This window comes from Oryctolagus cuniculus, chromosome 7 (assembly GCF_051225735.1).
Source record: "Oryctolagus cuniculus isolate XC-2025 breed Fujian yellow rabbit chromosome 7, ASM5122573v1, whole genome shotgun sequence".
NCBI classification, from domain to species: domain Eukaryota; kingdom Metazoa; phylum Chordata; class Mammalia; order Lagomorpha; family Leporidae; genus Oryctolagus; species Oryctolagus cuniculus.
The window spans coordinates 76,444,154-76,459,245 of record NC_142873.1 but is presented as its reverse complement, the minus strand read 5'-3'; the positions used below and the strand labels follow the sequence as shown (position 1 = coordinate 76,459,245).

The 15,092-nt window shown below is 50.2% G+C and overlaps 1 protein-coding gene across 3 annotated transcripts in view; it reads right to left on the bottom strand.

Annotated features, from left to right (window-relative positions):
- Positions 1 to 15,092, bottom strand: part of CNN3 (calponin 3) — a 35,536-nt gene that overhangs the window by 18,456 nt on the left and 1,988 nt on the right. The window contains exon 1 of one of the 3 annotated variants that reach the window (XM_089337057.1): positions 2,894 to 14,771. The exons of the other annotated variants lie outside the window; for them this stretch is intronic. The gene's annotated coding sequence lies outside the window, so the exon portion shown is untranslated. Of the gene's footprint in view, positions 1 to 2,893; positions 14,772 to 15,092 lie in introns of those variants that run through there. 3 annotated transcript variants of the gene reach the window in all.

The window sequence follows — 15,092 nt, the reverse complement described above, 5'->3', positions numbered from 1 at the left end:
TCTATCTCTTTCTATCTCTCTACCTCCTCTCTCTGTAACACTGACTTTCAAATAAATAAATCTTAAAAACCTTCAACAGCCTACTCTGAGAAGCTGGCTAGCCTGGAGTGGCTATGTGTGAGCTAGAAGGGACTCTGAGGATTTAGGAGAAACAGGCTGGCTAGCAGCTACATATTTAGATGGAAGTCACACGGCAGAGGCAGACAATAACTGAACGCCACACAGAGAACATACTCAGATAAAGATGTATAAATCAGGATCAGAGCTGTGGCGTAGTGGGCTAAGCCTGTGCCTGTGGCACCAGCATTCCATGTGGGTGCTGGTTTGTGTCCTGGCTGCTCCTCTTCCTGATCCAACTCTCTGCTAATGGCCTGGGAAAGCAGTGGAGGATGGCCCAGGTCCTTGGGTCCCTGCACCCATGTGGGAGACCTAGAAGAAACCCCAGGCTCCAGGTTTCAGATCGAATGAACCAGCAGATGGAAGACCTTCCTCTTTGTCTCTCTCTCTAACTCTACCTCTCGAATAAGTAAATAAAAAAGATCTAAAAAAAAAACAAAAAAAAAGGCATAAATTACAGGGGGATGGGCTGAAAGCAAACTGAAATGGAAAACTACCATGGGACAGCCAACAAAACACAGGTGTGAAGATGACCCGTAAGAATGCCTGCTGGAGAACATTCTGTCACTGGGAGAGGCCTGCCGTGTCGCGATTTCAGAGATCTATAGAGATTTTGCTAAAGTCCCGTAGGAAAAAACAGATAACAGAGCCGTTCTACATGCGCTGGTTTTCTTTGTCTCACCGCCAGCACACTTCAGAGCTCGCCACGCCTCTTGCTGTACTCACTGGTCCCTGTTCCTTGCTGCTGTCATGTTAGGCACTCATCTCTCCCGCCTGGCTCCCTGGGCCTGCAAAACCACCTGGGCGCGGGACAGCACCGAGAGCTGTCTTCTCTTAATCTGCACGGTGTCACAGCAGTGGGTTTTCTGCAGCTTTAGAACGTACACTAGTGAGCGTACCCCCAACCACCTCTTCAGTCAGTCCCCTTCACTCGGGGAGCCTCAGACTAATGAGAAAGCCAACATCACCATGCTCAAAGTCCTGCTCTGGGGAGGAACTCGCCTCTACCAGGGCGGGAAGGCCCCTCGCTCCCACATCAGTGACCCCACTCATCCTGGCGCTCCCACCCGCCAACCTTGAAACTGCATCAAGACACCAGGCTATTCCCTTGCCATGCCACAGGTTCCTGATAGGACAGTGGGGGAGGGGGCAAGAAGAAATGGAATCCCGACATTTCTGGTGGCCCTGGGGAATACCTCCACAGGGGGGATCCAGAGAAAGATCTCATGCATCCTATAGTAGGGTCACACACGGAAGAACAGAGCTTTTCCCAACCAGCTACCAAACAAGTGGAGCACCTACTTTTAAATGTGGAGTAGATGCTGGCTAGTGAGATGCCACTCAAGTCTTGCAGATACATGAACTATGCAAGACAGCATCACCTTTCTCCCCCAGTGAGAATCAGAGGATGCAAAGTGCCTATTAAAAAGGACAGAATCTCCCATGTCCTATTTTTTTCAAGGTTTATTTATTTGAGGCCTTGTTTGGAAGTTTTAGCAGGGGACTGAGACCGGTCCTCTTCTAGCGGGGAAGGTCGTCCTCTTCGACTAAGTGTACAGCTTCGGGAGGGAAGCACATGGAGCAGGGAGGGAGGAAGGGGCACCCTTGAATCAACCAGGGAGATCAATGGGATGACAGCACAGCCAGATCGCCTTCACAGCCTGTCTTTCTGTAAGGCAGAATTACAGAGAGAGAGAGGGACACACACACACACACACACACAATCTTCCATACGCTGATTCACTCCCCAAATGGCCAAAACAGCCAGGGCTGGGCCAGGCCAAAGCCAAGAGCTTCTTCCATGTCTCCCACATGGGTGCAGGGGCCCAAACACTTGGGCCATCTTTCCCTGCTTTCCCAGGCCACTAGCAGGGAGCTGGATGGGAGGTGGAGCAGTTGGGATATAAACCAGTGCCCATATGGGAAGCCAGCGCCACAGGCAGGAGCTTATTAACCCGCTGAGCTTCTTATGCACCAAAACAAAGGAGGAAATAACCAGTTATAAAACTCAAGAGTCTCTATTAGGTCATCGGGCACCAGCTCCATAGACAGTAAAGGCAACACCACATTTCCTACAGCTGTGATGTGATCTGAGCTCAAGAGGGAGTGGTATGTTCCTGCAGAAGCACTGTACTGTCGCTCCCCGTCTTCATGGGGGAACGACACTAAACCCTGCCTAGGCTTCATATCCGAGTCACGGCACCATTATGTCGCTCCCTGTCTTCGTGGAGGAACGACACAGGACCCTGCGCTGTTCTTTCGTCTGCTCGGCCCTCCCCGGGTTTGCTGCTGGTCCTTCCCGGGTTGGCTGCTGGTCCTTCCACCTCCGTGGAAGGGCGGTTCCCCCTGCCACATTCCCCACTTCCGCGGGGGAGCGGCACACCGCCGGCCGGCTCTCTCGGGGGCTGCACAGGTGTTCCCCTTAGATGTTCCTCTTAGATGTTCCTGGTGCATGCCGTCTCTCTCCTCCTTTATAGTCCTCCTCCACCAATCCCAACTCTGCTACCCACACGCCGAGTACGCTGCTCTCCTCCAATCAGGAGCAGGTCCCACAGTTTATTGGTTGAACTGGAGGCAGCTGTGTAGAAGCTGTTTCCCTTCTCAGCGCCATATTGTGGGAAAGCAGGTGCATAGAATAAGTCTTAATTCCAGTAACTTAGTCTAGTCCGAGTTGCTCCCAGTTGCTCCCCACACTGTACCTCCCACCAGAGTGCTGCACCCAACACAAACGTCTGCTGGTGACCACGTCGTGAAGGCACAAACCAAAGAAACCCACCTCCTAGGCCATCCCAGATCCAGGGTCAAGGGCAAGCGGAGTGAGTAAGGGTCCAGCTGCAAAGAGGCCTCAACAGGACTCAGCAAGAAGTAGTGGCGTCAACAGCGCATTCCGCACACGGGCCGAGGCTGCACCTATTCCTATCCTGCAGTCCACAGCGTCAGATGTCAGTGGCTCCAGGATGACGAGATGAGGAGCAATTTCACGTGAGAAGAGGAACAACGGCAAGGGAAAGGGACATGGCTTGTGCACATCAGTGGTGTTCTCACCGTGTACTTCCCTTTGCTTTCCCGGCTTGGCCGTTTGTGACGGCCGACCCTTTCCCTCTGCTCTTAGCTCCCCTGTCTAGCTGGATGGAGCCTCTCCTTTTACTGGCCCAGCCATGCTACCCCACCTTGCCTGAAACAAGCAAACCTTTGATTGAAACTGCTACCAGCCTCAAACACTGTCCTGTTTCTCTTTTATGTCGTGCCAAGCCTCTCCATTTCTCTACATTTAGCACTCCCTCCTAACCCCCTGGGAACTTGCTCTACTGAAGACCATCTCTGAAAGATCAGCAGTGACCTCTCAGCAGCCAGGCCCAGTGGCCTGTTCCCGACCCTCCTCCGGCCTCCCGTCTCCGTTCCCCCCACTTCCTAGCAAAGAACACTCTCCAGGACCTCCTCATTCTGGCTTGCCTGCTCCAGGCTCAGCCCCTCCGCATCTTTCCCTTGAAAGAGGCTGACTCTCCCTGGGCTACGGCCTCAACTCAACATGGCCAAAGTATGGGCTCTGGCCACTGAAGGCATGGGTGGGGGTCTGCTGTCCACCTTGCAACCAGTGTCCTCTGCTGTAAACCAGAGGCCGTTCGCAGCACTCACCCGGGTGTGCTGAGTCACACACACTGTGTGGAGCTAATAAATACCAACCCCTCCTTCCAGCCGTGCTTTACTGGCCATTCCTATCCACGCACAGAAAGACCTCCTCCTTTAAATGCGGTGTATCATGAAAACAAGTTACATGATATAACAGCCATTGTGATAAGAGATCATTGTAATGCTAGTGAGCTTTCTGCTTAAAAGTACTGCTGATGTTAGCAAATAATTTATGAAAGAGATGCCCTCCCTCACTCTATGCTCAACTGACAACTCCCACAGAGGTCTGTGGGGGCCACAGATGGAACAGGGTTCACAGATGGCAGTAGCTCAGGATTTGCTAATAAAGAACTAGGTAAATGACTTGAATTTTGAAGAGGCCATTGTGACCCAATTTTGGTTTTTATTTTTATTTTAACTTCAGTACAGATCTTTGGGGCCAGCACTGTGGCTCAGTGGGTTAGACCGCTGTTTTTGACACTAGCATCCCCTACGGTTACTGGTTCGAATCCCAGCTGTTCCACTTTTAATCTAGCTCCCTGCTAATACTCCTAGAAAAGCAGCAGGTGGTGATCCAAGTGCTTAGGCCCCTGACACCACGTGGGTGACCTAGATGGAGTTCTAGGCTGCTGGCTTCAGCCTGGCCCAGCCCTGGCCATTGCAACCAGTTGGGGAACAAACTAGTGGATGGAAAATCTCTGAATCTATATTTCAAACAAATAAATCTTTAAAAAACAAAACAGATCTTTCATACCACTGAGAAGTATTGCAACTGGCAATACCTAATTCACACTTAAGTGTTAGATCAGTTATGTACTTTTCCATAAAAGTACTTAAGAAAATATCCACAGAGCCAGCACTGTGGCACAGAAAGTTAAAGCTACCACCTGCAGTGCCGGCATCCCATATGGTGCCGGCTGGAGTCCCAGCTGCTCCACTTCCAATCCAGCACTCTGCTAATGTGCCTGGGAAAGCAGAGGGAGATGACCCAAGTGCTTGTGCCCCTGCACCCATGTGGGAGACTCAAAAGAAACTCCTAGCTCCTGGCTCCTGACTTCAGATCGGCCAGGCTCTGGCAGTTGCAGCCATCTGGGGAGTAAACCAGCAGATGGAAGGTATTTCTCTTTCTCTTCCTCCCCTCTGCCTGTATCTCTGCCTTTCAAATAAACAAACCTTAATAGAGGACTAGTAAACAGTGAAAATCCACATAAAAGACGATTGTCCCGTTTCTAAAATGGTGGAGCTATATTCCAAGTTATACAAGGTCTTAATAACAAGGATTTCATTCACGAAGAAAAAAAGTTGAGAGAGGGGGGAGCAGGCATTTGGTCTAGCAGTTAAGACGTGCGGGACACAGGTTGGATTGCCTGGGTTCACTGCCGAGCTCTGGCTCTGGATTCCAGCTTCCAGCCAAGGCAGACCCTGGGAGTCAACAGGTGATTGCTCAAATAATTGAGTTCCTGCCACCCAATTATGTGCCACATCAGAGATGCGTACTGAGTTTTGGCTCCCTGCTTCATAACCTTAGCACTGCCGGCATTTGGGGACTGAACCAGCAGATGGAAAATCTGTCTCTGTTTCTCAAAGATATTTTTTTTAAAGATTTTATTTATTTATTTGAGAGGCAGAGTTACAGAGAAAGGCAGCAACAGAGAGAAGTCTTCCAACTGCTGGTTCACTCCCCAAATGGCCACAATGGCCAGAGGTAGGCCGATGTGAATTCAGGAGCTTCTTCTAGGTCTCTCACATGGGTGCAGGGGCCCAACCACTTGGGCCATCTTCCACTGCTTTCCCAGGTCATCAGCAGGGAGCTGGATCAGAAGTGGAGCAGCTGGGACTCGAACCAGTGCCCATATAGGATGCCAGTGCCACAGGCAAATGCTTAACCTACTATGCCACAGCACTGGCCCCTCGAATAAATCTTAAAAAAAAAAAAAAGAGAGAGAGAGAAAGAGAGAAAAGGTTCTCTTGAGCAAGGAAGATGGTAGAGATGATGTGTCCAAAGGTTGTGGGCTCAGGAGCCAGATGTGGCTCCCACGTGGAAGTTCTTTCCACCCCTGGATGTCCTCCACCCCCTGCCGTGCTGAGACAGGAACTCTGTCTACTACACACAGTCCACAGCACAGGCAACCCTTCCACCTGCCAGAAGAGGGTTAAGGACTGCAGACCCAGTGGGGGCTTGGGCTGTGGCTCAGGACAAAGCCCCCTCACTTCATGGTGATCCAAGACACATTCATGAGCCACTGCCACGTCTCTGTGTGGTGCTGATGGGCACCCACACTACCGCATCGAGGCAAACCACCCCACGGGAACCTACACTCTAACGGGAGTGGCCAGCAGGGTTCAAAAGTTCACAACAAGACATCTGGCAGGGATGGCTCAGACTACAGTCTAACTCTTGCACTGGCCCCTGCAAAACAGCACCCCAGCCACAAGCAGGTTTTGGAAGGTGCTGCAAGAAATGCTGTCCACAGCAGCTCTGTCCCCGGATGAAAGAAGAAAATCAGAAACCTGGCTGGCCACGTCCACGCCTGTATGTGTGGCCCCTGTGAGGTGGGGGATGCAGGGCTCGTTTTAAATGCAGCATCCCGGTCTCTGAAGGAATGGCAGGAGAACCCAGGAACAAATGCCTCCCGGTGCTTGGCACAGAGGACAGCCGCTCGGGCAAAGGCCGCCAGCCCCACAAGGGCTCTGAGGAGTACCCGAGCGTTCCAGCTCAGCGGCTCTGCTAGGGCCAGGGACTGCGACAGACTCGCACTGTGCAGCTGCATGTCCGTTGAACTTCTCTACTCCATTAGAAGGATAATATGATTGCTGTTGCTATTTTTGCATTCAAAGTAGAATCACATGTAGGAATTAGCCAACAGTATGAGCGAGGTTAGCTACACATGGCATTGATTATTTTCGCTCTTATTTCCTCCCACGTGAAAGGAGGAGAGAGGGAAAAGTGCAATAAAGCATGGTCTCTACTCATTTGCAGGGCCTGTGCAACACTAAGGAGGGTCTAGAAGCTGGGCATGGGAACAAAGATTGGTGTCCAAATACAGGGGAGGGAGCGAGGTGAGAGAGATGCTAAAATCCCAGTCTGCCCGGTTCACGGTTTGGACCGCCTGGGAAATTCTTGGTGAGAGAAGGAAATAACCAAGAAGAATGCTTCCAAGCACAAAGGGCCTGCTCTCTTCTCTGCACTCAGATCCCCGGCTTTCCCACTGCCGATGTCCCGCCCAAAAGTCACACCCACACCCTGAGGTTTCCTGCTCCCATCCGGGGTGGGGGTGGGGCAGAGGAGAGATGCTGTGGAAGCGCCCTCCCTGCCTCGTGGGAGAGCGCTAGGAATTTGTCCACTCAGCTCACGGACTTCACACAGAAGGGAAGCTTCGGACAGCACCCATGGCTGACAGGACTCAAACACTTGCAGGTCTACATCTTACCAGTCGAGTGTGGAAGAACGCAAGCCCCATCTGAAACCCGGAACAGAAGATGTTTCTTGTTGAAGAGAAACTAGGAGAAAAAGAATACTCTCACACCCAGAAAACCAGATCTGTCGCGCTACAGAGCCGTCCTCAGCCACGAGGGTGGTGTGGACAGAGCGGGCAGGGAAAGAGACCCAGATTTCACGGAGAAACTGTACTGCGGGCCACCACAAGGCAGTTTCTTGGGTGAGGACTCCAGGGGCGGATTGCGTTCCTGATGCAGATGTGTAGGGGCCGCTTGGTGTCATGTCTGCTAGGAGCCTCACTGTGTTGAGATTTTGGGCAACTTGTAGAAGACAAAGAAAGCTCAAAACACAGGAACAAACCTAACCATCAGAGAGCCAGCCAGCAAAACGGAACAGCAGCCAATACTTACATAATGTGTACTTTGGTTCCAGGCACCATCCTAAATACTTTTCATGATTATTTTGTCTTACTTGTTTCTCCCAGCAGCCGCATAAGGGTGATTATTATCATATTCTCATTTTACAGATGAGACACTGATGGTTTAAGTCTCCTGCTTGAAGCTTAGAGTAAGGTGAATAATCAGGCTTCCGAGCTGGTCTCCACGTCCTTAACCACTAAGTTCTCATGGACAAGAACCTTACATGAGAGCTACTGGGAAATCTTCAAGTCCACAAGGGTTCACATGGTCAGGTTTCTATGAAGCTTGCAAGATACTGTGTATTTCTCATGGGACCTCAAAAGCTGTATAAACTTCAGTACCTGGGCTCCAGAAGTCCTTAAGAAAAACCCGAGGGTACGAGAACACACAAATAAGGGTGCAGAGTCTGTGTATGGCAGGGAGTTCACTAAGGCACATGGCACATGCTCGAGGAGGCCAATGCCTGGAAAAATCTGGAACTTGCCAACAAAATCCAAGGAAGAGCTTCTTCCTGCCACCGCCTGCTCACAATGCGAAGGAGACGATGCATGTCCTCACTCTCCTGATACAATGGTAGTAACAGGTGGAAAAACCAAAACCATCCCATGGTGCTTTTTAAAGGTCGCAGATAATACTCACTGTGGCTCATGATATGCTGTGAAGTGCGGAGGAAGGGAAAAACACTCACTAACCCTCACATTCCTCCTGGACATGAAACAGGCAAAGGGAAAAAGAAAAGGTATATACTTCTGGTTGATGGCAATATTGCCACTGACTTCACTGCTAGTTCAATTTTCACAGAAAAAAGAGTAAAAAGCTGAGGTCACAGGATAGCAAACTGGATATGACATGATCTGATCCATATACAAACTTCAGAGTAAGTCTAAGCATTTCAAAAACAGAAACACAGGGGCCAGTGCTGTGGCACAGTGGGTTAAAGCCCCAGCCTGCAGTGCTGACATCCCAAATGGGCTCCGGTTTGAGTCCCGGCTGCTCCACTTCTGATCCAGCTCCCTATCAATGTGCCTGGGAAAGCAGCAGAAGATGGCCCAGGTTCTTGGGTCCTTGCACCCACATAGGAGACCCAGGAGAAGCTCCTGGTTTGGGATCAGCTAAGCTCCTGCCGTTGTGGCCATTTGGGGAGTGAACCAGTGGATGGCAGACTTCCCTCTCTGCCTCTACCTCTCCCTGTAACTCTGTCTTTCAAATAAACAAAATAAATCTTAAAAAAAAAAAAAAAAAAAAAAAAAAACACAGAAGCATGGTACTTCTCATTTCAGCAAAGGATATCTTGTTCATCAGTTTTAGTCAAGAATGGGAGTTAGGTGATGTGGACAAATACAATGGCTGGGGCTGGCACTGTGGCACAGTAGTTTAAGTCTCCACCTGTGGTGCCGGCATCTCATATGGGGGCCGGTTCGAGTCCTGGCTACTCCTCTTCCAATCCAGCTCTCTACAATGGCCTGGAAGAGCAGTAGAAGATGGCCCAAATCCCTGGGCCCCTGTACCTTCATGGGAGACCTGGAAAAAGCTCCTGGCTCCTGGCTTCGGATCGGCGCAGCTCCAGCCGTTACGGCCATTTGGAGAGTGAACCAGTGGAAGGAAGACCTTTCTGTCTCTCCCTCTATCTGTAACTCTGCCTCTCAAATAAGTAAATAAAATCTTAAAAAAAAAAAAAAAATCACAATGGCCAGTCCTCCCAAGAGCAAAGATTCTAGCTTGGCTAAACATACATCTCTCTAGCTGTCTCCTGGGAGATGCTAGCATTGGCCAAGGCTCTGCAGAGGGGACCTTGGTCATTTCTTCCTAATTTGGAACTCCAAAAGGAACTAGCCAATATGTTTCATAAGAGATAACCACAAAATCAGCAGCAAAAAGGGAATTATCTTAATGATAAGTTTTCAGTGTAATTTTAACTCATAAACTGCTTAAGAAAAACAAGCTATAAAAATCACCATAACCTTCAAAAACACACACTACAGAATTCCCTTAGGTTGACTACTCTAATAAGGTTATATTCAATTTCTAAAGATAACAAAACCTATTCCTGATGGGTAAATTCATTAAATCAACAAACATTTATTAAGCATCAACTGTGTCCTAAACCATATTCTAAAATATACCAGGGCCTGCATTGTGGCACAGCAGGTTAAGCTGCAGCTTACAATGCTGGCATCCCATATGAGTCCCAGCTGCTCCACTTCCAGTCCAGCTCCCTGCTAATGCATCTGGGAAAGCAGAAGACAGCCCAAGTAGTTGGGCTCCTGTCACCAAGATGGGAGCCCTGGCCATTGTGGCCATCTGGTGAGTGAACCAGCAGGTAAAAGATCTTTCCCTCTCTCCAACTTTCTCTTTTGAATCAATCAATCAATCTTTAGGAAATAGGATATTGATCATTGGGGCAGGTGTTTGCTTAGTGGTTAAGAGACCAGGATTGGGGCTGGTGTTGTGGTGCAGCAGTTAAGCCACTGCCTGTGATGCCGGCACCCAGTATGAGCGCAGGTTTCAGCACCAGGATTCCAATCCAGCTCCCTGCTGATGTGCCTGGAAAGGCAGTGGAAGATGGCCCAAGTGCCTGCACCCCAGCACCCACATGGGAGACTCAGATGGAATTCCAGGCGCCTGATTCAGCCTGGCTCAGCCCCTGTCATTGTGGCCATTTTGGGGGTGAACTTGCAGATGGAAGATCTCTATCTCCCTCTCCCTCTCTTTCTAACTCTGCTTTTCAAATAAATAAATAAATAAATAAATCTTAAAAAAAAAAAAAAAAAAAAAAAAAGAAATCCAGATTGGGCTGCCCACGTCCCACAGTGGAATACCTGGGTTTGATGCCCAGCTCTGGTTCCTGACTTGTTTGCTGCGAATGCGGATCCTGGGAAGCAGGAGTGATGCCTCAAAACCTAGGTTCCTGCCACCCACACAGGAGACCTGGACTGTGCTGCAGGCAGCTGGGGAATCAATCAGCAGGTTCAAGTTCTCTTTACTTTTCTCTCTCCCCCAAATAACAGAAAGTTTAAAAATACATAAATCATGAGCTATATGGGTAAATAATAGAATTCCTTATCTCTGGTGAAAAGAGATGATAAAGTTGTTAACTAAAAATCTAGTCCTGAACTTTAATGTTAAAAAACAAAAGCTAAAGCCATCTACACCTCTTTACCAAGGCTCTAGAGCTGCAGCAGCCGACATGCAGACCACCAAAAGGCAGAATTCGGAGCTGGAGCTACCCTGAGTTATTCTGATCAGGGCACCTTAGAGCAGCTGCTTGTCCACAGGGCGCTGGGCAGATTGGCTGGGAGGACCCCCAGGTCCCTTCTAAGGTGGTTTGGTTTACTCTTCAGTGACTTGGATTTGAGCAGTAAGTCTTCTAAAACGGTTTTTAGCTGCTGAGGAATACTATTTTACAGGCAAGGGAGCTCTGAGAAGCTACTTTACCCAAATTAGACACGCCATGGGAACAGAAGGCTGCAAGAATGTACGTTTCCATTTTTTCACTCTTTCAATTAGCCTCCTCTTCAAAACTGTACTGAGGTAAGATGATCATGCTAGCTCCCTGCCCCACACTTCCTACCCCCAATGTATCTCCTCCACACCCCCCAGTTTATTCCCTTTAGGCTCCCCCAGACCTGTAAGCAAAGTTCCCAGAGCGGGCAAACATTGTGGTACAGCAGGTTACAATGGCATCCCACACTGCAGTCCCAGTTTGAGTCCTGGCTGCTCCTCTTCCAATCCAGCTTCCTGCTAATGCACCTGGGAAGTGCTTGAGCCACTGCCACCCATGTAGGAGACCTAGATGGAGCTCAGGCTTCTGGACTCAGCCTGGCCCAGTGCCGGCAGTTGTGGCCATTTAGGGGAGTGAACCAGCCAATGGAAGATAACTCTGTCTGTCTCTATCCCTTTCAGGTAAGTAAGTAAATCTAGCAAGGGAAAAGGAAAGGAAAGGAAGGAATGAGCAAAGGAGGAAAGGGGGAGGTGGGGGGAGGAATCTCCCTGCAGCATTGGCTCCAGGCCCGCTGAGGGCGCACTTCATCACATCCTCATCATTATCGGAAACTACCCTGACTCCAGCATGGAGCTCAGAGCCCAGTGTCAGGAAACGCCCTGCTTCCCTGGGGGACCTCTTGTTTTTTCATGGCTTATGAGACACAGAGCTGCTTCCTCTTTCACTTCAGCCTGCAAGATGCGTTCAGAGGCTGGTTCAACCTGTGTGAGACAGGTCAGACCTCAGCACTCCACGTGTTTGCAGCCTCCACTGATCCATCGCCAGCAGCTCCTCCTTTTTCCCTGGCCCTGTTATGGTTCTTTGTAGATGGCAAGTTATTGATCCTTTTGTTCTTATTAAGAAAGACTGCTGATATTCCAGGATCAAGGAGTCTGGTGTTTTTTTTTTTTTTTTTTTTGGCTGATTTCAAACATCTTCCTGCCTGTTAAAAACAAAAAAACACCTGTCTGATCTGCCATGTATTATCTCACCAAACAAGTATCTTAAGGATTTTTTTCCTAGAATTTTACTGGCTATAAACACTTAAGATCAAAGACTTTCTAAATCCATTGATGAATGACTTCCGCGGACAAAGTAAAAAAAAAAGACTAAATGTTTATTAAAACAAACTGAATACTTAAAGAGGCAGGGACATACAAATCTAATAAATATAATGCCAATATATATTTTCTTTTTTTTTTTTTAAAGGCAGAGTTAGATAAAGACAGAAGCAGAGAGAGAGGTCTTCCATCCACTGGTTCACTCCCCAAATAGCTACAACCACCAGAGCTGGGCCGATCCGAAGCCAGGAGCAAGGAGCTTCTTCTGGGTCTCCCACATGCGTGCAGGGGCCCAAGGACTTGGGCCATCCTCTACTGCTTTCCTAGGCCATAGCAGAAAGCTGGATTAGAAGTAGAGTGGTCAGGACTTGAACTACACCACAGCACCAGCCCCTCAATATGTATTTTCTACTATTAGGAGCTAATAGGCACTAGGTACTTAAGTCAGACGCATCTCAGCAATGAAGTTTTACAGAAGATGGGGATGAGTAACTGTTATTTCTCCACATGACAGTTTAGGAAAGAAGGACAGGGGTGGCAAGCCCAACATCATACTGGTAGACAGCCCATGGAGGAGTGGGCACTAGAACCAATGTGTGCCTGACTCAGAGTTCATGCCACACTGCCTCCCCAGGCTGTTAATATTTTTTCTACTCTGTTACAAAAGGATTAAGGATTAAAAAACCCTAACATTTAATCAAGGTATCAATTACACAGTTCCTAAAGAAAAAGTAGGGAGGAATCAAACCCCACAAAGTCTAAGTTCACATTTCCATCCACCCATCCTCCTCATCTGTCAGTCCTGGGCCCTCCGTCCAAAGGCAGTCTCACACAGAGGCCCGACAGACACTGATGTCTGAATTCCAAGTCCAGAACAGATGAGAAACAGCATTACATGAATAATCACAATGTCAGGGAGTGACAGGAGGGTAGCAAAAATGCAACAGCGATTTCTCCGAAGGCACTGTTGTCAGGGGTTGAAATTCTGAGGATGAGCCAACCTCCTCTGTGACCATAGGCAGATCTCACTCTGAGCTGCAGCACCCCATCTGCAGAGGAGGCTGGATCATCCCAGCCACCCTTCCCCCTCACAGGGTAGCTCTGCTCTGCCGATCAAAAGCTTTGCTATGGAAGAATACTGTATGAAAAGACCACAAAAGGGGCGACTAAAAACCAGATTAGGTACTTCCAGGGACAAGCCCACAGGCTTTGTAACTAACTTTTCGAAGGCTGAGGTTTTACTGTCTTACTGCTGTGAGCTGGCCTCAGACTATGCACCTCCTTGTGTCTGCTCAGTTAAGTAGGAAAAGGACAGAAGCTGCTCCACACATTAGTCAGCAAAAAGAAAGTTAGCATGGATCTTGTCATCTCAGGAAAGTCAGTCACTTGAAGGGCTGCCAAGGTTATCAGTGTCTCATTTACAATGCAAAAGGTAAAGAGACTCAAGGGATGCCAGCCAGGAGTCACGGGGCGTTTCTCCATGAACGCCCCAAGCCAGGACAGGGTTTTTAGGACGTGCTTATTCCTCACAAACGCCTCTAGGGTTCACAAACCTAAGCCACAGAAGGGATGGAACCGTGCTTTGCAGCAAAGTTGTCAGGTGGTGTGGCTTGGATTTCAACCTCACATACAAACCACCTTTCTGTTCTTTAAAAAGGTGCTCAGGGGGATGGCCCAAGTGCTTGGGCCCCTGCACCCGCATGGAGACCAGGAAGAAGCTCCAGGCTCCTGGTTTCTGATCGGCGCAGCGCCGGCCGTGGCGGCACTTGGGGAGTGAACCAACAGAAGGAAGACTTTTCTCTCTCTCTCTCTCTCTCTCTCTCTGTAACTCTGCCTGTCAAAAAAAAAAAAAAAAAGGCTCCGGAAACTATTTTCTAACTTGGGTAACACATTTGGAAAGGGAGAGGACTTCAACCTTTCCATTTTAGCTGTGCAGACTGAAATCAACTCCTTGCTTCAAAGGCTGTATGTAAGGTGACGGCCACATCTCTGCCCCAAGGCACTGCAGGACCTCCACGCCTCTCCGCACCGCGTCCCCGCAACCCCGGGATGTGCCGGCTCCGACCCGGCCAGGGCGCCCCGCCAGCGGCGGGCCGGTGCGGTAGCGATCCCAGCGGGCCACGGCTCCCGGGAGGTTAATGGGAATGAAGTCGCGGCAGCCTCCTTTGTGGCGCTCGGGCCGGAACAGCAGAGAGGAGACAATGAGCGGTCTGTGCGCAGTTCCGCGCCGATTGGCTGGTCTCTCCCCCCAGAAACCCCTGATGTCATGGGCTTGGAATGCAGGGAGGGAGGAAGGAAGGAGAGGATTTGGGGAGGGGGACGCCTCTCATCTCTTTCCCAGGCCAAAAGTCCCAAAGATAAACCCAACGCATTCTTAACGTTCGATGGCAAAGCTGAGCGTCCCCAAATGTCTACCACTCTCCAAACTGCCACTCAGCAAACAAGCCCTAAACAAAAGCAGCCCATGGGTATCTTGAGAATCTAATGGGCTGCGAACTCCCCGGCACGCTGCTTAAGTCTCCGAGGGTCCCCAGCGCTATCACTCCCAACGCGGCGCGCTCGGGCTTTGTCTGGGATCCCCGCACCGCAGCAGCGGCTGCCTGCGGGCGCCGACAACTGGACGCTGCCCAGGGTCTCAGGGGTCGGTAGAGCCCTCGGCGGTCCCCCTCCCAGAGAGGCGGCGATGAACAATAAGGAACCCCGGTGTGGCCACGTAACTGCCTAACGGCTCCCCGCGCAGTGTAGCAGGGGGAGAAAGCGCGCCCGCGGGCCGGAGCCCAGCCCAGGCGGACGGCGGGGCTGCCCTGGGACCCGCGGGACACCGGCGCGCGGGCCAGCCCCGCCTAGGGAGAGAACGTCCAGACAGGAGCGCCCCCTTCCCCGAGGGGCGCGTCCTGCAGCCCGAGAGCTCGGCGCTGCGGGAATCCGGGCGCCCGGGAACGCAC